General features: G+C 50.9%; 1 protein-coding gene across 1 annotated transcript in view; it reads left to right on the top strand.

The window, feature by feature from the left end:
* Positions 1-26,051, top strand: part of PIK3R4 (phosphoinositide-3-kinase regulatory subunit 4) — a 250,220-nt gene that overhangs the window by 152,540 nt on the left and 71,629 nt on the right. The window lies entirely within an intron of this gene.

The raw sequence follows: 26,051 nt of genomic DNA, 5'->3' as shown, positions 1-26,051 counted from the left end.
ATCTAGCTCCTTGCCGAAAGGGTCTTTGACATCACTGTCGAGCAACAGTGACGAAAATGGGTGTGTGATGTTAATGCTGACTAATGAAAGATGTGTGCATGTAGGTTGGACTTCCAACAAGGAAGAATACATGTTGAAAAAGGATCGACAATTGAAATCACAAAATTCATTTGGACTTTGTTAAAAAATAAAATGGAATATTAATGGTTGCTAGATACCATTTGTCATAGATAGTGGTGCATCTTCTAGCATCTAGTTTCAAAAACATTTCATAGCTAGGCTAAGTGGCAAGCGATCCAGAGTTTATCACCCCAAAAAACAGTTGTTTGAATATAGGTTACAAGGCAGTGGAGATCCATTAAGTTATATTGAAAGCAAGATAGTTTAACCTCTATTATAACGTAGTGATCTGATAGAGACTACTAGCCGCAGATTCCTTAATGTAGAACTATCCCCAGGCGTGAGACTGGATCTGGAAAACTTTTTGCCACAACATCCCTGCGCGTTGGGGGAGGACAGTATCGCGCGACTCCGCCCAGGGGTCGTCCGTGCACGTGACATCAGAGAGGTCTCATAAGTCCCACCCCGGCGCGCCTACGTCAGTTTTTTCCTTTTCTGCGTGCAACGCGGATCCGGTCTGTTCCGGGCCTGTTTAGGCCCCTTTTTCTTTCACTATTGTGTTATCTGTGTGGAACAGTGTGCGAATGCCTTCGGGCTTTAAATCTTGCAAGTCGTGTGGGCGCCTTATGTCGGTGACGGACCCTCATCTCATTTGCATGTGGTGTTTGGGGGAAGATCATGGCTCCACTGATTACAAGGCGTGCCAACAGTTGAAGCCAAAGTCGCTGGATGAAACTGCTCTCGGCGCGTCTCTCAAGGTCGGCTTTATCACCTCGATCGACTTCTGTGGAAGGTTTCTGAAGCGATCGTCATCGTCGTCCTCATCCTTTTCCTATGCCGCACGCGCCTCGCTCCCCGGTGGGTAAGTGTCGTAGCTTGTCCCCGGGGGCTGGTTTCCGGCCTGTTTGAAGCGTGGGCTCTCCGCGGGTGATGCGGCCCCGCATGTCGTCCCCTTATCCACCGTTTCCCTATGAGGGGGCGTCGAGAGCCCAGATGGAGACATATGCGGCGGCTCTGCAGGCCTCGCTGGCGTCTACTCCTCCTCCTTCCCCTCCTGGGACGTCGGCGGATCCCTTGAATTGCGCGGGGCCCTCCGTGGCGTCGGCGGCGGCTTTGGCCCCGGCACCGACTGGCCCGGCTCCAGGCTTGGAGGATGTGGTGCCGTTGGGGTGCGGCCCTTCTGGATCCCTCCTTCGGACCACTGCGCCTCTGCTTCGCCGCAAACACCCGCAGGAGTCCCTGTGGTGTCGCGGGAGGTCGCTGGGGCTCAGGTCGCATCCCCGAGCCCCTCTCGGCCCTCTGGACAGACGGCGGCCTTGTCTGCGGCTGAGGTGATGCCGCTACGGCACCAGCAGCTGCTGACCCGGGCGGCGCCACAGGGGTCAGTGGACCCCCCTCGTCCCGCTATGGGTCGAGGCTGGACAGGGACCCCTGGTCCCCCTCCGGGCCCCTCTCGTCCCTCCACGCAGGCGGCTGCCTCGTCGGAGGTCGAGTCGGAGCTCATATCGGCCTTGACGGCGCCGCATGGGTCGGTGGACCCCCTACGTCCCATTCTGGGTCGAGGCTGGCGGAGGGCTTCTTGCCACTCCCCCGGCCCTTTTCGTCCCTCCACGCAGCCGGCTGCCTCGTAGGAGGTAGAGTCGGCACCATTTCTGCGCCGTCCCTTGGCCACTTCAGCTCCTGCTCAGCTCTGGTCCCCGGCGCTGCGACGTGGGGGAGACATGTCCCGCGTCTCCTTTGGCGCCTGACGGTGATGTTCCTCCTTTTACCTTTCAGGTCTGGCCTGTGCCCGCCTCGCTCGGCTTAGGGGATGGCCGCCTTAGTTTGCAGCCATCACCCACGGAGGAGCTGCTTTCTCCACCGCGGGGCCCTACGGAGGCGGGTGCGGCCTTCGCTTGCGCTGTCCATGGCTGTGGGTATTTTGTGCATGGGTGACCCGGTTTCTCATTTCCCTGCAAATCATCTTTTGGAGGTTCTCCACCAGGGCTCTGGTGGAAGGGAGCTGTTGCTTCCCTTTTAAGGTTCGCTCCTTTCTTCCCTGATGGGGACTTGGAGGCGCCCGCTACAGGGGACCCGGTGCCCCAACACCTCCTGCACTGGCACCTTCTAGCACCGCATGACCCGGCGTGTCTTTCCCTCCGCCCCTCTGCCTCCAGCCCGCTTTTGCGAACTGCCTTACCCTCCCTGCCGCCACTTTTGTCTTCACCGTCCCTTGAGGCCCGCTGGCTGGACTCTTGGGGGTGCTACATGTTCTCCTCGACCAACGCTGCTCTGCGGGCCCTTAACACCTTATGTGTGTTGGCTAGGGTCACCTCTTGTCTGTGGGACTCTGCTGAGTCCCTGGGATCCGCCGCTTCACAGGAGACTGTTCAGGTTGACTTACGGCATCATGCGTTGGATGGCCGGGAGCTGGCAGCGTTTATTCTTCACTCCGCTCTGGACATATCGGAGGTGTTGGGTCATGCCATGGCTTCCTCGGTTGCCCTCCGCACCCATGCTTGGCTTCGGGACAGTGTGTTCCCTGAAAATGTTCAGGAACGGCTGGTTGATCTTCCATTCGATGGCACTTTGTTATTCCATGTCCTGGCAGACTCGGCCGTCCAGACGTTCTTGGCAGGACTTCGTCCTCCTCCTTCTTCTCCCCCTAAGTGACTGGTGAGTTGATCTGGTTCTTGGACCTCCTTTTGGGCACGTCGCCCTTGCTCTGCTGTGTGTTTAATGGCCACTCGAGTCCTCCTTGTTGAGACTGTGGCTTTGTTGGCTGCTGGACGGCCCCTTGTTGACTGTGTGTTTTTGTTTGTTATCTGCACAGATTGGCCTTGAGATTAGGCCTTCTGTTTTTCTCTTGGGCTGCTTGTCAAACCTTCTGCAGGTTTTTTTTTTTCCCGTGGCTTTTTTGGTTTTCCTCTGCTGCTGAAGTTTCTTCCAAAGAGGGTTCCCAGGTCTTGGGACTTAACGTACCCTATGTGGGGTAGTGGTAGCTGTTATTTAGCTTGCGCTGTGCTAGGGAGTTGTGGTCGCCTTCGGGCCTCTGCTCTCCATGCAGATGTTTCTTTAGGTCGTGAGCGCGGACCCCTCATGGTGGTGTGTCAGGGCATTTCCTTGCCTTCATGCTCCTGTCCTGGAGGCTGGGAAGGTTTTGTGTTCCTACTTTTTCAGGCGTAGCCTGCCCGGTCTTCCTAGGGGCCCCGGGCTGTTCTTCCTGCTTCCAGCTGCTTATTGCTGCCGGCGCCGCTCTGTCTGGTCTGTGGCCTTCCAACTTTGGTGGGCTCGTCTTCTTTTCCCTTGTTTCCTGGGGCCATCTAGGCTTTTCTTCTTCCTCTTCCTTGCCTGGCATTGGCTGGAGGTTCTGTTACCTTGTAGGGGCGTGGGGTGCTTCAGCCTGCCCTGGCCTTGTCCTTGTTTTCCTCTGTTGAGTGTGAACGGGCTTCTCTTTCCCTTTCCTCTTTCCTCACCCCACCGGGGCTCGCTGGTGTTCTGCTTGTGGGGATTCCCCTTGCCTGTGGGGATAGGGCTTCTCTCCCTGCCCGTTGGACTGGTCTCCTAGAGGAGCCTCTGTTCTGTCCAGGCTGCTGGGGTCCTTTCGCAGTGCCTCCTTCCCCGTGGGTATGGCTAGGGTATCTATTCTACGTTAAGGAATCTGCGGCTAGTAGTCTCTATCAGATGTATGAGTTACTTACCTTCAGTAACGATGTATCTGGTAGAAACAATTCTAGCCGCAGATTCCTTCACGGCAAGCCCTTCCTCCCCATTCTGCGAGGACCTTTTGGCTTGGTCTTCTGCACTCTCCCTCTGCTGGATGGCTATGTTTCTATGAGTGCATTCTTCGCTCATTTGACAGGATGTTTTTGTCTTGTTTCTTGTTCCTTCCTCCTTTTTGGCAATTTAGAGGATGGGTCTATAGGCACTCCTGTGGTCGTCTGCCCTGGTTGCTGCGGGATTGGGGCTTGCCCTTACTCTCGTCCCTCCCCTTACTCCCTCTTGTTTCTAGGGTCCTGGCCCCTCTGCTACCCTTTGGGTTGAAGTCACTTGGCTGTGCCCTGCCCCTTGTTTCTTTGGGGGATTGTCGCACTCTGTGCTACGGTTGCCTTGGAGGGTTGTCGTTCCCTGTTTTGTCTTGGAACTTCGTTGTTCTTGGTTGGGGTTCTACTCCTGCTACTGATTGGCATGACACTTTGCATGTGTTCCTTGTCTCAGGGGGTTACTGTCTACATTCTGGCAGGGTGGCGGTTCAGGGCTGTGCTCTGTTTTTTATTCTTTATCTTTTTCTCGCTGCATTTGGGTACTGCAGTGTCTGGCACTGCTCCTTATGATATTGTTCCTCACCATCTCCTTTTTCCAAATGTTCTGCTATTCGCACACTGTTCCAGTGTTCCTACAGTTTGTCTGGTGGCTCCGCGTTGTCGGGCAGGAAAAGTGCTCCACAGAAAACTGACGTAGGCGCGCCGGGGTGGGACTTATGTGACTTTGCTGACGTCACGTGCGCGGACGACACCTGGGCGGAGTCGCGCGATGCCGTACCCCCGGCCGGCAGGGATGCTGTTTCAAAAAGTTTTCGGGATCCAGTCTCACGCCTGGGGATAATTCTACGTTAAGGAATCTGTGGCTAGAATCGTCTCTACCAGATACATCGTTACCGAAGGTACTGCAAAGTGTGGGAGGTTCCTGAGCGAGTGCACCCCATTTTGGACGCTAACGAAGCTATGAGTGTTCTGTGTAATAGGAACTGCCCATGATGTAGATTCTCCTCTGCTATGAGTTCCTGGAATGGAATAAGAGTGCCCTCTTGAAAAAGGTCCCCCATGTCTTGTATCCCTTCCGAGGCTCAATGATGTAACTCAGCCGCCGTCGTGTAAGCGTCCCCCGTGGAGTTCCCAACAGCGGGATGGCGGGTGCGTATGGGACAGTGGTTCTAGTGAGGAAGAGGCACCTACGGAAGCATTTGTGCGCTACAGTGAGGAGAAAAATATCAGGGGGTTTAAGTATGGAGCAAGGATGGAAAATCTGTAAAAGGTTTTCAGTGGTAGCTGAGGCTGCAGAGAGGCCGTGTCCAGTAAATTACGAAAGGACATCCACCTGGCGATCCATTGCAGCTGGGTGGCCAGGTAGTAATGTTCGAAATTGGGTGCCGCAAGGCCGTCCAGGTCAGTAGGCAGATAAAGCTTTCCCATGGATACTCTGTGGCGTAATGTCCCCCATATGAAATCCTGCTCTACCTTTTCCCATTGCTTGAAGAAGGGAGGGGAGGTGATGAGGGGTAAAGTGGCAAAGTAATAGTGAAGGCGGGGAAGAACCACCATTTTAACCAGGGCGATTCTACCAGAGATCGCCAATGGGAGAGTCTTCCAGAAACCCATCTGAGATCGAATCGCTGTGACAGCTCGGACAACATTGCCATCAAAGAGGTCAGCGTTGGTGCGATAAACTTGGACCCCCAAATAGCGAAAAGGATCGATGCACCAGTCCCCCCCGAGCGTGTAGCCTGGATCAGGATTATCTCCTAAGAACGGAGAAAGTATGGATTTTGTTGGGGTAACTTGTTGCCCCGAGGCATGCGCAAAATGGCTAAGGGTTCGATCAAGGAAAGGGGGAATGTCATGAAGGTCCCAGGCATACAGTAACAGGTCATCTACGTAGAGCGAAAAGGTGTGCATCCCATCCCCTAGCTCAATCCCCATATCGACGTGTGCGCGGATATGGGCTGCCAGCAGCTCAGTAGTTCGCGCAAATAGTAGCGGGGACAACAGGCATAACTTTCGGGTCCCACGTCGCACCCAAATCGGATCTGAAATATATGGGCCCGTCCAAACCCTAACTGACGGATTATGATATAACAGTTGTACCAAGCCGAGGAAGTAGGGACCAACCCCAAAACGAACTAGGGTAGCAAAAAGGAAGTTCCAGGGCAGCGAATTGAAGACCTTCTCAAGGTCTAATACCATGCAACCGGAGCCTGGCCAGGCGATCAGGGCATATTCCGCCACCCTAAAGTAGCGGCGTAAGTTCAGAGCCGTATTACGCTGTGGAACAAAGCCATTCTGGTCAGAGTGTACTAGATCAGGAACCAGCGGGGCTAGCTGTTTGGCCAAGACCTTTGCCAGGATCTTATAATCCGAGTTCAATATTGCAATCGGCTGATAGGAACCGGGAGACCAGGGGTCCTTACCAGGTTTCAACAAAGACGCCACATTAGCGCTACGCATGGTTGGGAGCAGAGTCCCTTCCGAGATTGCCTTCAGATACATGGAGTGTGGGTGTGGCACCAAATGTTCCGCATAGGATTTGAAAAACTCCGTTGGGAGGCCATCCGGCCTCGGAGTTTTACCAGAGGAGAATGAACACAACGCATCCCGTATTTCGTCTTCAGCTAGAGGAGAGTCCAGCTCCAGGGACTGGTCTATCGTTAGAGTGGGCAACTCCACGGTGTCCAGGAAGGATCCTACATCTTGGGTGTTGCCCGTCAGGAGGGTCTCATATAGGCGAGTGTAGTGTTCAGTCATTAGTGCGTGAATATGTCTATGGGTGCTGCGCTCACTACCAAGATCGTCCAGTAAGAAATGTATGAGGTGTTGGGGATGTTCTTGTTTAATCAAATAGGCTAGCAGTCTTCCGGCTTTGTCCGTGGCCGAGTAAGAGCGGATTGAATGCGCCAAGTAGTTATAGCATCGCAGGCGGTCCAGAAGTGCCTCCCGTTCCTTATGTATTTACAACAACGGGTGTTGAGGGACAGAGTCTCTGAATTAAGCAGAAAGCTCTCACCCAGTCAAGAGATCAGGGCTAGATCCAACACCAGTTTTTAGCTCACTGCACCATCCCAGTTTCAGAACCTGGCTGTATGCAAATTAGTCTGTTCCTGTCCCAGTGCATGATGGGAACAGGGCAAACCAAACTACAAAAGCCAATTCTTACACTGGGAAGGAAACAAGCTCCCGGGGACCGGTTTCTGGCATTACAGCCGTCTTCGGCCCGGTTTGCTTGAATCCTGATGGTGCAATGAGCAAGGGTCTCACATCTGAGAATACCCTTCCACGCTTAGGGTGGACAAAAATATTTACAACAAGGGGTGGTGAGGGACAGAGTCTCTGAATTAAGCAGAAAGCTCTCACCCAGTCAAGAGATCAGGGCTAGATCCAACACCGTTTTTTAGCTCACTGCACCATCCCAGTTTCAGAACCTGGCTGTATGCAAATTAGTCTGTTCCTGTCCCAGTGCATGATGGGAACAGGGCAAACCAAACTACAAAAGCCAATTCTTACACTGGGAAGGAAACAAGCTCCCGGGGACCGGTTTCTGGCATTACAGCCGTCTTCGGCCCGGTTTGCTTGAATCCTGATGGTGCAATGAGCAAGGGTCTCACATCTGAGAATACCCTTCCACGCTTAGGGTGGACAAAAATATTTACAACAAGGGGTGGTGAGGGACAGAGTCTCTGAGTTAAGCAGAAAGCTCTCACCCAGTCAAGAGATCAGGGCTAGATCCAACACCGTTTTTTAGCTCACTGCACCATCCCAGTTTCAGAACCTGGCTGTATGCAAATTAGTCTGTTCCTGTCCCAGTGCATGATGGGAACACGGCAAACCAAACTACAAAAGCCAATTCTTACACTGGGAAGGAAACAAGCTCCCGGGGACCGGTTTCTGGCATTACAGCCGTCTTCGGCCCGGTTTGCTTGAATCCTGATGGTGCAATGAGCAAGGGTCTCACATCTGAGAATACCCTTCCACGCTTAGGGTGGACAAAAATATTTACAACAAGGGGTGGTGAGGGACAGAGTCTCTGAATTAAGCAGAAAGCTCTCACCCAGTCAAGAGATCAGGGCTAGATCCAACACCGTTTTTTAGCTCACTGCACCATCCCAGTTTCAGAACCTGGCTGTATGCAAATTAGTCTGTTCCTGTCCCAGTGCATGATGGGAACAGGGCAAACCAAACTACAAAAGCCAATTCTTACACTGGGAAGGAAACAAGCTCCCGGGGACCGGTTTCTGGCATTACAGCCGTCTTCGGCCCGGTTTGCTTGAATCCTGATGGTGCAATGAGCAAGGGTCTCACATCTGAGAATACCCTTCCACGCTTAGGGTGGACAAAATTATTTACAACAAGGGGTGGTGAGGGACAGAGTCTCTGAATTAAGCAGAAAGCTCTCACCCAGTCAAGAGATCAGGGCTAGATCCAACACCGTTTTTTAGCTCACTGCACCATCCCAGTTTCAGAACCTGGCTGTATTGAAATTAGTCTGTTCCTGTCCCAGTGCATGATGGGAACAGGGCAAACCAAACTACAAAAGCCAATTCTTACACTGGGAAGGAAACAAGCTCCCGGGGACCGGTTTCTGGCATTACAGCCGTCTTCGGCCCGGTTTGCTTGAATCCTGATGGTGCAATGAGCAAGGGTCTCACATCTGAGAATACCCTTCCACGCTTAGGGTGGACAAAAATATTTACAACAAGGGGTGGTGAGGGACAGAGTCTCTGAATTAAGCAGAAAGCTCTCACCCAGTCAAGAGATCAGGGCTAGATCCAACACAGTTTTTTAGCTCACTGCACCATCCCAGTTTCAGAACCTGGCTGTATGCAAATTAGTCTGTTCCTGTCCCAGTGCATGATGGGAACAGGGCAAACCAAACTACAAAAGCCAATTCTTACACTGGGAAGGAAACAAGCTCCCGGGGACCGGTTTCTGGCATTACAGCCGTCTTCGGCCCGGTTTGCTTGAATCCTGATGGTGCAATGAGCAAGGGTCTCACATCTGAGAATACCCTTCCACGCTTAGGGTGGACAAAAATATTTACAACAAGGGGTGGTGAGGGACAGAGTCTCTGAATTAAGCAGAAAGCTCTCACCCAGTCAAGAGATCAGGGCTAGATCCAACACCGTTTTTTAGCTCACTGCACCATCCCAGTTTCAGAACCTGGCTGTAGGCAAATTAGTCTGTTCCTGTCCCAGTGCATGATGGGAACAGGGCAAACCAAACTACAAAAGCCAATTCTTACACTGGGAAGGAAACAAGCTCCCGGGGACCGGTTTCTGGCATTACAGCCGTCTTCGGCCCGGTTTGCTTGAATCCTGATGGTGCAATGAGCAAGGGTCTCACATCTGAGAATACCCTTCCACGCTTAGGGTGGACAAAAATATTTACAATAAGGGGTGGTGAGGGACAGAGTCTCTGAATTAAGCAGAAAGCTCTCACCCAGTCAAGAGATCAGGGCTAGATCCAACACCGTTTTTTAGCTCACTGCACCATCCCAGTTTCAGAACCTGGCTGTATGCAAATTAGTCTGTTCCTGTCCCAGTGCATGATGGGAACAGGGCAAACCAAACTACAAAAGCCAATTCTTACACTGGGAAGGAAACAAGCTCCCGGGGACCGGTTTCTGGCATTACAGCCGTCTTCGGCCCGGTTTGCTTGAATCCTGATGGTGCAATGAGCAAGGGTCTCACATCTGAGAATACACTTCCACGCTTAGGGTGGACAAAATTATTTACAACAAGGGGTGGTGAGGGACAGAGTCTCTGAATTAAGCAGAAAGCTCTCACCCAGTCAAGAGATCAGGGCTAGATCCAACACCGTTTTTTAGCTCACTGCACCATCCCAGTTTCAGAACCTGGCTGTATGCAAATTAGTCTGTTCCTGTCCCAGTGCATGATGGGAACAGGGCAAACCAAACTACAAAAGCCAATTCTTACACTGGGAAGGAAACAAGCTCCCGGGGACCGGTTTCAGGCATTACAGCCGTCTTCGGCCCGGTTTGCTTGAATCCTGATGGTGCAATGAGCAAGGGTCTCACATCTGAGAATACCCTTCCACTATAGGTGTGGCAGGGTATACTCAGACATGAGTCCCTTTCTCACTGCTCCATCAGGATTCAAGCAAGCCGGGCCGAAGACGGCTGAAATGCCAGAAACCGGTCCCCGGTAGCTTGTCTCCTTTCTGGTGAAGAATTGGCTTGGTAGTTTAGTCTGCCCTGTTCCCATGATGCACTGGGCCAGGGACAGACTGATTTGCATATAGCCAGGTTCTGAGCTGGGATGGGGCAGTGAGATAAATAACGGTGATGGATCAAGCCCTGATCTTTGGACTGGGTAAGAGTGGTCTGCCTAATTCAGACACTCTGTTCATCACCACCCCCTTTTCTGAATCGTTTTTGGCCACTATAGGTGTGGCAGGGTATACTCAGACATGAGTCCCTTTCTCACTGCTCCATCAGGATTCAAGCAAGCCGGGCCGAAGACGGCTGAAATGCCAGAAACCGGTCCCCGGTAGCTTGTCTCCTTTCTGGTGAAGAATTGGCTTGGTAGTTTAGTCTGCCCTGTTCCCATGATGCACTGGGCCAGGGACATACTGATTTGCATATAGCCAGGTTCTGAGCTGGGATGGGGCAGTGAGATAAATAACGGTGATGGATCAAGCCCTGATCTTTGGACTGGGTAAGAGTGGTCTGCCTAATTCAGACACTCTGTTCATCACCACCCCCTTTTCTGAATCGTTTTTGGCCACTATAGGTGTGGCAGGGTATACTCAGACATGAGTCCCTTTCTCACTGCTCCATCAGGATTCAAGCAAGCCGGGCCGAAGACGGCTGAAATGCCAGAAACCGGTCCCCGGTAGCTTGTCTCCTTTCTGGTGAAGAATTGGCTTGGTAGTTTAGTCTGCCCTGTTCCCATGATGCACTGGGCCAGGGACAGACTGATTTGCATATAGCCAGGTTCTGAGCTGGGATGGGGCAGTGAGATAAATAACGGTGATGGATCAAGCCCTGATCTTTGGACTGGGTAAGAGTGGTCTGCCTAATTCAGACACTCTGTTCATCACCACCCCCTTTTCTGAATCGTTTTTGGCCACTATAGGTGTGGAAGGGTATACTCAGACATGAGTCCCTTTCTCACTGCTCCATCAGGATTCAAGCAAGCCGGGCCGAAGACGGCTGAAATGCCAGAAACCGGTCCCCGGTAGCTTGTCTCCTTTCTGGTGAAGAATTGGCTTGGTAGTTTAGTCTGCCCTGTTCCCATGATGCACTGGGCCAGGGACAGACTGATTTGCATATAGCCAGGTTCTGAGCTGGAATGGGGCAGTGAGATAAATAACGGTGATGGATCAAGCCCTGATCTTCGGACTGGGTAAGAGTGGTCTGCCTAATTCAGACACTCTGTTCATCACCACCCCCTTTTCTGAATCGTTTTTGGCCACTATAGGTGTGGCAGGGTATACTCAGACATGAGTCCCTTTCTCACTGCTCCATCAGGATTCAAGCAAGCCGGGCCGAAGACGGCTGAAATGCCAGAAACCGGTCCCCGGTAGCTTGTCTCCTTTCTGGTGAAGAATTGGCTTGGTAGTTTAGTCTGCCCTGTTCCCATGATGCACTGGGCCAGGGACACACTGATTTGCATATAGCCAGGTTCTGAGCTGGGATGGGGCAGTGAGATAAATAACGGTGATGGATCAAGCCCTGATCTTTGGACTGGGTAAGAGTGGTCTGCCTAATTCAGACACTCTGTTCATCACCACCCCCTTTTCTGAATCGTTTTTGGCCACTATAGGTGTGGCAGGGTATACTCAGACATGAGTCCCTTTCTCACTGCTCCATCAGGATTCAAGCAAGCCGGGCCGAAGACGGCTGAAATGCCAGAAACCGGTCCCCGGTAGCTTGTCTCCTTTCTGGTGAAGAATTGGCTTGGTAGTTTAGTCTGCCCTGTTCCCATGATGCACTGGGCCAGGGACAGACTGATTTGCATATAGCCAGGTTCTGAGCTGGGATGGGGCAGTGAGATAAATAACGGTGATGGATCAAGCCCTGATCTTTGGACTGGGTAAGAGTGGTCTGCCTAATTCAGACACTCTGTTCATCACCACCCCCTTTTCTGAATCGTTTTTGGCCACTATAGGTGTGGCAGGGTATACTCAGACATGAGTCCCTTTCTCACTGCTCCATCAGGATTCAAGCAAGCCGGGCAGAAGACGGTTGAAATGCCAGAAACCGGTCCCCGGTAGCTTGTCTCCTTTCTGGTGAAGAATTGGCTTGGTAGTTTAGTCTGCCCTGTTCCCCTGATGCACTGGGCCAGGGACAGACTGATTTGCATATAGCCAGGTTCTGAGCTGGGATGGGGCAGTGAGATAAATAACGGTGATGGATCAAGCCCTGATCTTTGGACTGGGTAAGAGTGGTCTGCCTAATTCAGACACTCTGTTCATCACCACCCCCTTTTCTGAATCGTTTTTGGCCACTATAGGTGTGGCAGGGTATACTCAGACATGAGTCCCTTTCTCACTGCTCCATCAGAATTCAAGCAAGCCGGGCCGAAGACGGCTGAAATGCCAGAAACTGGTCCCCGGTAGCTTGTCTCCTTTCTGGTGAAGAATTGGCTTGGTAGTTTAGTCTGCCCTGTTCCCATGATGCACTGGGCCAGGGACAGACTGATTTGCATATAGCCAGGTTCTGAGCTGGGATGGGGCAGTGAGATAAATAACGGTGATGGATCAAGCCCTGATCTTTGGACTGGGTAAGATTCTGAATCGTTTTTGGCCACTATAGGTGTGGCAGGGTATACTCAGTTATGAGTCCCTTTCTCACTGCTCCATCAGGATTCAAGCAAGCCGGGCCGAAGACGGCTGAAATGCCAGAAACCGGTCCCCGGTAGCTTGTCTCCTTTCTGGTGAAGAATTGGCTTGGTAGTTTAGTCTGCCCTGTTCCCATGATGCACTTGGCCAGGGACAGACTGATTTGCATATAGCCAGGTTCTGAGCTGGGATGGGGCAGTGAGATAAATAACGGTGATGGATCAAGCCCTGATCTTTGGACTGGGTAAGAGTGGTCTGCCTAATTCAGACACTCTGTTCATCACCACCCCCTTTTCTGAATCGTTTTTGGCCACTATAGGTGTGGCAGGGTATACTCAGACATGAGTCCCTTTCTCACTGCTCCATCAGGATTAAAGCAAGCCGGGCCGAAGACGGCTGAAATGCCAGAAACCGGTCCCCGGTAGCTTGTCTCCTTTCTGGTGAAGAATTGGCTTGGTAGTTTAGTCTGCCCTGTTCCCATGATGCACTGGGCCAGGGACAGACTGATTTGCATATAGCCAGGTTCTGAGCTGGGATGGGGCAGTGAGATAAATAACGGTGATGGATCAAGCCCTGATCTTTGGACTGGGTAAGAGTGGTCTGCCTAATTCAGACACTCTGTTCATCACCACCCCCTTTTCTGAATCGTTTTTGGCCACTATAGGTGTGGCAGGGTATACTCAGACATGAGTCCCTTTCTCACTGCTCCATCAGGATTCAAGCAAGCCGGGCCGAAGACGGCTGAAATGCCAGAAACCGGTCCCCGGTAGCTTGTCTCCTTTCTGGTGAAGAATTGGCTTGGTAGTTTAGTCTGCCCTGTTCCCCTGATGCACTGGGCCAGGGACAGACTGATTTGCATATAGCCAGGTTCTGAGCTGGGATGGGGCAGTGAGATAAATAACGGTGATGGATCAAGCCCTGATCTTTGGACTGGGTAAGAGTGGTCTGCCTAATTCAGACACTCTGTTCATCACCACCCCCTTTTCTGAATCGTTTTTGGCCACTATAGGTGTGGCAGGGTATACTCAGACATGAGTCCCTTTCTCACTGCTCCATCAGGATTCAAGCAAGCCGGGCCGAAGACGGCTGAAATGCCAGAAACTGGTCCCCGGTAGCTTGTCTCCTTTCTGGTGAAGAATTGGCTTGGTAGTTTAGTCTGCCCTGTTCCCATGATGCACTGGGCCAGGGACAGACTGATTTGCATATAGCCAGGTTCTGAGCTGGGATGGGGCAGTGAGATAAATAACGGTGATGGATCAAGCCCTGATCTTTGGACTGGGTAAGAGTGGTCTGCCTAATTCAGACACTCTGTTCATCACCACCCCCTTTTCTGAATCGTTTTTGGCCACTATAGGTGTGGCAGGGTATACTCAGACATGAGTCCCTTTCTCACTGCTCCATCAGGATTCAAGCAAGCCGGGCCGAAGACGGCTGAAATGCCAGAAACCGGTCCGCGGTAGCTTGTCTCCTTTCTGGTGAAGAATTGGCTTGGTAGTTTAGTCTGCCCTGTTCCCCTGATGCACTGGGCCAGGGACAGACTGATTTGCATATAGCCAGGTTCTGAGCTGGGATGGGGCAGTGAGATAAATAACGGTGATGGATCAAGCCCTGATCTTTGGACTGGGTAAGAGTGGTCTGCCTAATTCAGACACTCTGTTCATCACCACCCCCTTTTCTGAATCGTTTTTGGCCACTATAGGTGTGGCAGGGTATACTCAGACATGAGTCCCTTTCTCACTGCTCCATCAGGATTCAAGCAAGCCGGGCCGAAGACGGCTGAAATGCCAGAAACTGGTCCCCGGTAGCTTGTCTCCTTTCTGGTGAAGAATTGGCTTGGTAGTTTAGTCTGCCCTGTTCCCATGATGCACTGGGCCAGGGACAGACTGATTTGCATATAGCCAGGTTCTGAGCTGGGATGGGGCAGTGAGATAAATAACGGTGATGGATCAAGCCCTGATCTTTGGACTGGGTAAGAGTGGTCTGCCTAATTCAGACACTCTGTTCATCACCACCCCCTTTTCTGAATCGTTTTTGGCCACTATAGGTGTGTCAGGGTATAGTCAGACATGAGTCCCTTTCTCACTGCTCCATCAGGATTCAAGCAAGCCGGGCCGAAGACGGCTGAAATGCCAGAAACCGGTCCCCGGTAGCTTGTCTCCTTTCTGGTGAAGAATTGGCTTGGTAGTTTAGTCTGCCCTGTTCCCATGATGCACTGGGCCAGGGACAGACTGATTTGCATATAGCCAGGTTCTGAGCTGGAATGGGGCAGTGAGATAAATAACGGTGATGGATCAAGCCCTGATCTTTGGACTGGGTAAGAGTGGTCTGCCTAATTCAGACACTCTGTTCATCACCACCCCCTTTTCTGAATCGTTTTTGGCCACTATAGGTGTGGCAGGGTATACTCAGACATGAGTCCCTTTCTCACTGCTCCATCAGGATTCAAGCAAGCCGGGCCGAAGACGGCTGAAATGCCAGAAACCGGTCCCCGGTAGCTTGTCTCCTTTCTGGTGAAGAATTGGCTTGGTAGTTTAGTCTGCCCTGTTCCCATGATGCACTGGGCCAGGGACAGACTGATTTGCATATAGCCAGGTTCTGAGCTGGGATGGGGCAGTGAGATAAATAACGGTGATGGATCAAGCCCTGATCTTTGGACTGGGTAAGAGTGGTCTGCCTAATTCAGACACTCTGTTCATCACCACCCCCTTTTCTGAATCGTTTTTGGCCACTATAGGTGTGGCAGGGTATACTCAGACATGAGTCCCTTTCTCACTGCTCCATCAGGATTCAAGCAAGCCGGGCCGAAGACGGCTGAAATGCCAGAAACCGGTCCCCGTAGCTTGTCTCCTTTCTGGTGAAGAATTGGCTTGGTAGTTTAGTCTGCCCTGTTCCCATGATGCACTGGGCCAGGGACAGACTGATTTGCATATAGCCAGGTTCTGAGCTGGGATGGGGCAGTGAGATAAATAACGGTGATGGATCAAGCCCTGATCTTTGGACTGGGTAAGAGTGGTCTGCCTAATTCAGACACTCTGTTCATCACCACCCCCTTTTCTGAATCGTTTTTGGCCACTATAGGTGTGGCAGGGTATACTCAGACATGAGTCCCTTTCTCACTGCTCCATCAGGATTCAAGCAAGCCGGGCCGAAGACGGCTGAAATGCCAGAAACCGGTCCCCGGTAGCTTGTCTCCTTTCTGGTGAAGAATTGGCTTGGTAGTTTAGTCTGCCATGTTCCCATGATGCACTGGGCCAGGGACAGACTGATTTGCATATAGCCAGGTTCTAAGCTGGGATGGGGCAGTGAGATAAATAACGGTGATGGATCAAGCCCTGATCTTTGGACTGGGTAAGAGTGGTCTTCCTAATTCAGACACTCTGTTCATCACCACCCCCTTTTCTGAATCGTTTTTGGCCACTATAGGTGTGGCAGGGTATACTCAGACATGAGTCCCTTTGTCACTGCTCCATCAGGATTCAAGCAAGCCGGGCCGAAGACGGCTGAAATGCCAGAAACCGGTCCCCGGTAGCTTGTCTCCTTTCTGGTGAAGAATTGGCTTGGTAGTTTAGTCTGCCCTGTTCCCATGATGCACTGGGCCAGGGACAGACTGATTTGCATATAGCCAGGTTCTGAGCTGGGATGGGGCAGTGAGATAAATAACGGTGATGGATCAAGCCCTGATCTTTGGACTGGGTAAGAGTGGTCTGCCTAATTCAGACACTCTGTTCATCACCACCCCCTTTTCTGAATCGTTTTTGGCCACTATAGGTGTGGCAGGGTATACTCAGACATGAGTCCCTTTCTCACTGCTCCATCAGGATTCAAGCAAGCCGGGCCGAAGACGGCTGAAATGCCAGAAACCGGTCCCCGGTAGCTTGTCTCCTTTCTGGTGAAGAATTGGCTTGGTAGTTTAGTCTGCCCTGTTCCCCTGATGCACTGGGCCAGGGACAGACTGATTTGCATATAGCCAGGTTCTGAGCTGGGATGGGGCAGTGAGATAAATAACGGTGATGGATCAAGCCCTGATCTTTGGACTGGGTAAGAGTGGTCTGCCTAATTCAGACACTCTGTTCATCACCACCCCCTTTTCTGAATCGTTTTTGGCCACTATAGGTGTGGCAGGGTATACTCAGACATGAGTCCCTTTCTCACTGCTCCATCAGGATTCAAGCAAGCCGGGCCGAAGACGGCTGAAATGCCAGAAACTGGTCCCCGGTAGCTTGTCTCCTTTCTGGTGAAGAATTGGCTTGGTAGTTTAGTCTGCCCTGTTCCCATGATGCACTGGGCCAGGGACAGACTGATTTGCATATAGCCAGGTTCTGAGCTGGGATGGGGCAGTGAGATAAATAACGGTGATGGATCAAGCCCTGATCTTTGGACTGGGTAAGATTCTGAATCGTTTTTGGCCACTATAGGTGTGGCAGGGTATACTCAGACATGAGTCCCTTTCTCACTGCTCCATCAGGATTCAAGCAAGCCGGGCCGAAGACGGCTGAAATGCCAGAAACCGGTCCCCGGTAGCTTGTCTCCTTTCTGGTGAAGAATTGGCTTGGTAGTTTAGTCTGCCCTGTTCCCATGATGCACTTGGCCAGGGACAGACTGATTTGCATATAGCCAGGTTCTGAGCTGGGATGGGGCAGTGAGATAAATAACGGTGATGGATCAAGCCCTGATCTTTGGACTGGGTAAGAGTGGTCTGCCTAATTCAGACACTCTGTTCATCACCACCCCCTTTTCTGAATCGTTTTTGGCCACTATAGGTGTGGCAGGGTATACTCAGACATGAGTCCCTTTCTCACTGCTCCATCAGGATTCAAGCAAGCCGGGCCGAAGACGGCTGAAATGCCAGAAACCGGTCCCCGGTAGCTTGTCTCCTTTCTGGTGAAGAATTGGCTTGGTAGTTTAGTCTGCCCTGTTCCCATGATGCACTGGGCCAGGGACAGACTGATTTGCATATAGCCAGGTTCTGAGCTGGGATGGGGCAGTGAGATAAATAACGGTGATGGATCAAGCCCTGATCTTTGGACTGGGTAAGAGTGGTCTGCCTAATTCAGACACTCTGTTCATCACCATCCCCTTTTCTGAATCGTTTTTGGCCACTATAGGTGTGGCAGGGTATACTCAGACATGAGTCCCTTTCTCACTGCTCCATCAGGATTCAAGCAAGCCGGGCCGAAGACGGCTGAAATGCCAGAAACCGGTCCCCGGTAGCTTGTCTCCTTTCTGGTGAAGAATTGGCTTGGTAGTTTAGTCTGCCCTGTTCCCATGATGCACTGGGCCAGGGACAGACTGATTTGCATATAGCCAGGTTCTGAGCTGGAATGGGGCAGTGAGATAAATAACGGTGATGGATCAAGCCCTGATCTTTGGACTGGGTAAGAGTGGTCTGCCTAATTCAGACACTCTGTTCATCACCACCCCCTTTTCTGAATCGTTTTTGGCCACTATAGGTGTGGCAGGGTATACTCAGACATGAGTCCCTTTGTCACTGCTCCATCAGGATTCAAGCAAGCCGGGCCGAAGACAGCTGAAATGCCAGAAACCGGTCCCCGGTAGCTTGTCTCCTTTCTGGTGAAGAATTGGCTTGGTAGTTTAGTCTGCCCTGTTCCCATGATGCACTGGGCCAGGGACAGACTGATTTGCATATAGCCAGGTTCTGAGCTGGGATGGGGCAGTGAGATAAATAACGGTGATGGATCAAGCCCTGATCTTTGGACTGGGTAAGAGTGGTCTGCCTAATTCAGACACTCTGTTCATCACCACCCCCTTTTCTGAATCGTTTTTGGCCACTATAGGTGTGGCAGGGTATACTCAGACATGAGTCCCTTTCTCACTGCTCCATCAGGATTCAAGCAAGCCGGGCCGAAGATGGCTGAAATGCCAGAAACCGGTCCCCGGTAGCTTGTCTCCTTTCTGGTGAAGAATTGGCTTGGTAGTTTAGTCTGCCCTGTTCCAATGATGCACTGGGCCAGGGACAGAATGATTTGCATATAGCCTGGTTCTGAGCTGGGATGGGGCAGTGAGATAAATAACGGTGATGGATCAAGCCCTGATCTTTGGACTGGGTAAGAGTGGTCTGCCTAATTCAGACACTCTGTTCATCACCACCCCCTTTTCTGAATCGTTTTTGGCCACTATAGGTGTGGCAGGGTATACTCAGACATGAGTCCCTTTCTCACTGCTCCATCAGGATTCAAGCAAGCCGGGCTGAAGACGGCTGAAATGCCAGAAACCGGTCCCCGGTAGCTTGTCTCCTTTCTGGTGAAGAATTGGCTTGGTAGTTTAGTCTGCCCTGTTCCCATGATGCACTGGGCCAGGGACAGACTGATTTGCATATAGCCAGGTTCTGAGCTGGGATGGGGCAGTGAGATAAATAACGGTGATGGATCAAGCCCTGATCTTTGGACTGGGTAAGAGTGGTCTGCCTAATTCAGACACTCTGTTCATCACCACCCCCTTTTCTGAATCCCGTTCCTTATGGGCAGCATCAAGGCTCTGTTGTTGCGCCGGGTTGGTGACAACCTGTGACTCGAGTAAGAGCAGTCATCCCTCAATGTGGGCCAGTGAGGTTTCCAATTGTCTGCGAATACTCCAAGTCTGTCAGACAATGACCCCTAACCACCAAGGTAAAGGCCTCCGATTCAGTGAGAACCGAGTCTGTGGAACCGGTATTAAGAGTGAGCTTCGGAATAGGTGGACTTCTAGAGCGGCAGTCTGCAGGCGCCAGCCCAGAACCGGAGGGGGTTGCGCCTTCCAGGCCAGGTGCATTACCAAGGGGTTATGATCGGAGTGTGTCCGTCCAAGATAATAAGTCGTTTGTATCAAGGGGAAGAGTGCTGCGGATGCAAGTATACGGTCGAGGCACACTTGTAACTTATGGACCAGGGAATAGAAGGAGTATACTCTGGAGTGAGGATGACGTTCCCGCCAAACATCTGAAAGAGCCCAGTTACCCAGCCTGGCGTTTAAAAGACAACCATTAGAGGAAGCTGTAGTACTAGTGAGAGGAGGAAAGGAGCGGTCAAGGGACACGTCGAGTACTGCATTAAAATCACCTCCCAGGAGCCATAGTACATCCCTCCACCGGAGCAGAATCTCTGAGAGATCACTCAGAAAGGTGCCCTGAACAACATTGGGGGTGTATAAGGAAACCAGCGAAATCGGTTGGACACTTATGAGGACGTACCTCCCCATTGGGTCTGTCAGGACTTCCTTCTCCTCCCATGGGACCCCTGCCCCAACCCATATCATCACCCCTTCAGCCATGGACGAATAGTTGGTACTGTATATCTCGCCACACCAACGTCAGCGTAAGCTGGTATCTTTAACAGCTGCCAGGTGCGTCTCCTGTAAAAATGCAACACTCGTCTCGAGGGGTGAACACATTGTTGAGCTCAAACTCAGATTTGAAAATCGAACTGCTGGAGACAATTCGTTTTGTGGAAACTGTTGTTAAAAGTAAGAAGAAGTAGAGGGTCCTTAAAAAAAAGAGTAGCAATGATGAAACAGAAAACTGGCAACCTCAACGCCAGGGAGGTTGCTACTCATCCATTAGGATCTGTGATTTAATCCAGAAAATATGCAGTGTCTTGAATCAGTGACAAGTGTATCAATGGAATAAGTTGTATAGAGTGAATTTGTTACATTTCTTACCACACTGCACGCTGCAGTTAAACCCAGTGCCACAGAATGTGTGTGATATTTTTGTGATGCTCATTACATCCACAGCATTTGTCATTAGGTAACAAACCAGCGCTGTGCAGTCTCTTCGGGAACCAGTACCTTGAATAGGGTACTTTGATGGGAAAAATCATCCCTTCTTGAAGTACTCTATTGTGTGACATCCATCAAGTCTGCCCGTCCTGCTTCAGTGTAATCAATGTGGAGTATGACCTGCCATCAGCATCTAGTAGACGGTTCTGTGAGTTTAGAGTATAATGAATTTGCCATAAGACCATGTATGCCTGAGACTCCTACTTGCCAAACTAGCACTCAATTTACCATGGCTATCTCCAACAGCCCCACCAATTGAGGCCTGGCATGGAGCAGTGCGTAAATGGCAGAGGAGGATGTCCTTTGTTGTTAGGAAGTGCGCCATTTACGAAAACTACCTATCTCCCCATATTGAGCGACCATCCTAATTCAATTTTTGCAGCATACCAAGAACGACTGTCTCCCCCCCTTCCCCCCAATCAAGCTGCCCCCCTGTTGCTGCTACCACACGCTTCTCTCCCTTCCGAATTGTAATGGCAACACCGTATCGTACCATCCTGTCCCCCCTCCCCAACCCTACCACCCCTCCATGTCTGGACCCTCCCAGTTGGACCTGTCTTATGTCATTTCTTCCTAGCTTATTAGACATTCATATCCGGCCACTCCCTCACCTGTTCCCTCCCACTTTTTCTTCTTTCCCTACAGTTTAAAGAGGTTTGAAAACACATGACCTTCTTGCTATTACTTGTACAACTAGTCATAGAAAATGTTTAATTGTATTAGAGTGGAACTATCACTGTACTGTTTCAATGCTAAACCCAATAAAACATTTTTTTTAATAAAAGACCATGCATCCCTGAAGCCTCATGCGTCAAATTCCCAAATGTTGTCAAGTATTGCAGAAGCTGTGGAGTTCTAGCGGAGAAGGGCCCAATCAGTTTAGAAGACAACTTCACAATTGTCTGTACCACCCGTATTGGCCTTCTGCCAGATCAAAGTCCCGTCATATGTCCTGAAAGTCTCTAAGCTCCCCATTGGACAACAGTTGGTCTCGTCTCATAATACCACTTCTTGCACATTCCGGTCCCTCCAGGGCTTTCCTGTTAATCAGTAACCCAGCATTTTCCCAAAATGGGGTCAAGAAGTGGAAAAGGCGGTCTATTTGGAGAGATGTGTGAGATTTTGTTCAGTCTGTTAGCATGCAATTTATTACAGGGTTCAAATCTGGTAATGTCTGTGGATGACATCTATATACTGGTAATATAGAGTCCGCACAGAGAAAGAGTTGTCTCTCAGAGTTGACCCACATGGGCTTACGTACTGTTTTGGGTATATAGTAGGCTAATTGAGACAAGCACTGTGCATAGTAGTATAGTTTCATGTGGGTATTCATAGGCCTTCACTAGAGGTATGTGGCCCTGTTATTTCTGGTTTTAGTATCGGCTTGGATCTGCCCAACAAAAACGTAATCTATTTTCATGTTTTATTAAAAGTGGGGGCATATTAAAAATGTAGGTTTTTTTTGTTTGTTGTTTGTAAATCTGTTTATTTTTTTCAACCACAATCAACTTACATAATGATCAAATATATCAATACGTGCTCTTTCTAATCTCTCTTAGGCAGTAGTAATAGCATAATACATATGATAACATAATTGGCATATTAGGTCAGGATGAGTATTGTCCAACCGTTAAGTAAAAACTATGTAGTCCCAATATTCTCAGGTTATCACAGGAATACACAACTGCAGTGTACGTATGCATGTGCTGCAGAGCCATATAGTAATAAATCAAATTATCCCACCCTCCCACACCCCACCCGCTCCACCGGCGTGTCATTTACTACAGCTCAACATATCGCGATAGTATACTGGATCAGCACTAGTTAAACGGGGCTCCGTGCGTATGTCGGTGTTCAAGAACATAACTGTTGTAGGGGGGGGGTTACACTCACACGCTCCTATATATGTCTATTAGCTCAACCATTTACGAGGCTCCATCCCCTGTATGTTCGCTGGACTCCGAGCCGGAATCCGCATCTGCAGCCTTCAAGTCCATGACCAGGTATTCCCATGCCTGCGCTGCTTCCAGCGCCTTATCATTGTGGGATCTCTGGGCCTGTTGCAGGTGAACTATGCTCTCACTCCCTGCTCATGTAAGCAATGCAGCCTTCCATCTGGCAAAGTTGGGCCCTACTCTAGCCTTCCAGTTGGTTGTGATTTACCGCTTGGCAAGCAGCAACCCCAAATCCAGGAATTAACTAGTTACTTTTGTCTTGCTAGTGTGGGGGAACCAATGCAGCAGGCGGGTATCCTTGTCCGGAGCAATCTGCCGCTCCGTAATATTACAAAGTAGCGCCACTACATCCTCCCAGTACGTACCCAAATGAGGACAATCCCACAACATATGCAATAGGCCCGCATCCACTAGTGTACAGCGGGGGCACTGGGCTGTGTGTACATGAAAATATTGATTTATCTACGCCGGGGTGAGATATGCCCTATGCAGTATGAAGAAATGAACTAGGTGGAATCTGGCATTTTTAGTGCTCTTCCATGCCCTCTTAACTATTTGTGACCAGGCCGAGTCTGGAATTTCTTTATTATTATCTGTGATCCATTGATCACGTGTGTAGGAGAGTAGGGTCTGCTTCCTATGGTCACCACCACTTTTTGCTTTGCTTTACTGGTTTTTGACTTGGATATGGCTGTGGGCCTGCTAATCAGTGTGAGAAGTTGGCCTGATATATAGTGCTCACTATTCTAGTGATCACTGTGTATCATACCAAACGACCCTTATTGATGATTGGTTGTAAGTCAAACTTATAGGCCAGCTATCCTAGTAGCATGGACAAAAGCAGTCTTTAGGCTAAACTCTAGAGGGCGTGTTAAGCCAGCTGTTTTACCATCACATATACCTTGAACACCAAGTGAAAGGACACCACACAAGTTGTTATGAAAATAAAGAATATTTATTTATAACAAGTCTACCCTGAACTCTTTATGAGTCAGGGAGCTAAGCACAATACAAAACTCTTACGAAAATACTGCAAGTTGCACAATTTACACAAATGCCCGAGGGGCACGAAAAACCATATACACTAAAAGTGGAATGCGAAATACTAGCAGGTAAGTAACAAGATCCAGAGGCTTCAGGATCTCTAGGACTACACTACTGAACCCTAAGGTTAGGAGCAGGAGGCCTAGGGAGATCGGGTGCAGAGTGTGCACTCTCACGCGGGATGCGGGACAAAGTCTATGGAGGCTAATATTTCTAAAGTTACTGTTTTCGGACGAATCCGACTAGGTAGACTTAAAACGACAAAGGATCTGGACACTTGGATAGTGAACCTGCGTTGGAGCACCAAAATGCTCGGGTTACCTAGCCCAGGGGCTGCGGCTGCATAGGGTTCAAAAGACGTCGGGAATCCTCGTTGTAGTCTATGGAGCCTGAAAGAAGAAGTTGCTGGCAGGCGACCAGTGAAGAAGTGCGGTGTGATCCAAGCCTGGATCGGTGATGGAGATGACCTGAAAGCAGAGGGGACTCAGTTCTTAATCACTAGCCAGTGATTGTGTGGGCACCAGGATGGCACCGGATGAAGTCGCCTCTATCAGGTGAGTGGGCGACGCTGGACTCTGCAGTCACACGGGCCAGGAGGCGTTGTCAGCGACCAGGCTGGAGGTGCGAGCTGTCCCACGAGGGTGTCTGCTGTCGGCGATGCTGGAACCAGGATTGGAGCAACAAACCTTGGCAAAGGCAAGCCCACGCGGTGGAGTCAAGATGGCGTCTGGTGGGGACCAGGAGGGTCCGGGGTGCTCCTCTTTTGGAAGGGAGCAAGGGCCAGTCTGGAGCAACCAGACCAGCGGTGAAATAGTCGTGGTGCGTCGTCAGGAGGGCCACTAGCCAACGGGCAAGTGACCGGACAACGCGGTGAGCAGCAAAGAGCAGAAGGGCCCCACGCAGATCTCGTGGATGCTGTGGGGCTGGACTTCGGTGCTGGAGCTGCTCAGGGTTGGGGCTTCTCAAACCCCAGTGCACTCACTCGAGGATCCCTCGGCGGTCGTGCTGGTTAAGCGTTGTGCTGGTTTTGAAGATGGCCGGTCCCTCAGGTCTCGTCACACCCACGAATCTCAGCTGGGCTGATGATGCAGGTAGAGGTCAGAGATGCCAGGGAATCCGGGTCTCGTCGAGCTGGTCAGTCTTGATCCGGAGGATGGACGTGCAGCAAACCGCGATGCTTAGATGGCGCCTGCGGGTGCAGGGTGGCTTCTCCTTAGCCACAAGGGAGAGTCTTCAGAAATTGTCAAGAGTTCCTTTCGTGGAAAGTAGTTCAAGATTCAGAATTATCTAATTTGGGAAGGGGGCCCGCTCCTACCTTTATTCTAAGAAAAGGGGCTGGCACGCGACTAGGTCCTGCCCATGGGTGAGACCAGGAAGGGGGGTGGTTACACCCCTCTCCTTTGTCCGGTCTCTCCCCAGCTCAGGGGCTGGGGTGCCCCTGGAACTGGTTTGAGCCGGCATATGCACAGTGAGCACCGGGGTGCCACTTGCAGTCACCTTCCTCTCAGCCCTGCCTACCTGGGATACGCAAAACCCTGTCTGGGATGGTGCTAGCACCGCCCCTGACAGGAAACCCTTTGTTCGAGGTCTCCTCGCTGGAAGGACTCCCAGCAGCAGGAGGTCAGACTTGTGTCTGTGGTGGCAGCATCCATTTTGTGATGCTGAGGCTCGAGTTAACTTTAACCGGGGTTCGCAGTTACATACATGTCGTGTCCCTCTAGAAGGGTGGAATGCTAACCCCGTCGCCAGGATTGGCGAGGGGTTAGTATTCCAATTCGTATGACACCTTACTCGACATGTTTTGATAAAGCGATACCAAAGTTGGCAAATAACCGCGAGGATTATAATGCACTTAAGAGTATATGGTACGCGTTATCATGGAACAGCTATTAGGACTTGGTTCCGCAAGCTGCAAACGGGCTCAGCTCATGCCCGAGCACCATCTCACATAATTCCAAGCACTCTGCCTTCAGGATTGATAAGGCCTGCCATAGGAGTGACTGATAGGAATACATTTGTCCATTTTAGGGTTAGATATAGGAATACTATATCTAAAGCAAAGGGTGACTACACCACCTTGCCCAGCTGTCGTGCAGCCAGTTGTGTCAGATTTGGATGGCCAGCCAGGGGGGGCATAATACATGCTGCAGCCCCTGGTAGGCCCTGGGTGCACCTATGCCCTGGGTACCTAAGGTACACAGTACAGGGGCTGATAAGGTGACTCAGTATCCAATTAGATATGTACCTAAGGTACATGGAATCCATTTTACAGAGAGAGCAGTGGGCCTGGGGTCCTGAATAGCAGGGCCCCAGGTCAACTAAGTCGAAAAACCAGCAAAACACCAGGCAAAAAGTTGGGGGCAACCATAGTCAAATATCCACCTTCCTACAATCAGACCCACAGCACAGATGCACTTTCTATAAATTTACACAATGTACTCTAGGTACATCTACAATTGGGAATTGGTTCACCTTGTCAGCCCCTGTAGAAGTGTACCCTAGGTACTCAGGGCATAGGTGTAACCAAGGCCTACCAGGGGCTGCAGCATGTATTATGCCACCCCTGGCTGGCCACTCTAATAGACACAACTGGCTGATCACTCAG

This window comes from Lissotriton vulgaris, unplaced genomic scaffold (genome assembly GCF_964263255.1).
Source record: "Lissotriton vulgaris unplaced genomic scaffold, aLisVul1.2 SCAFFOLD_2103, whole genome shotgun sequence".
Classification (NCBI taxonomy): Eukaryota; Metazoa; Chordata; class Amphibia; order Caudata; family Salamandridae; genus Lissotriton; species Lissotriton vulgaris.
This window is presented reverse-complemented; position numbering and strand designations above follow the sequence as displayed.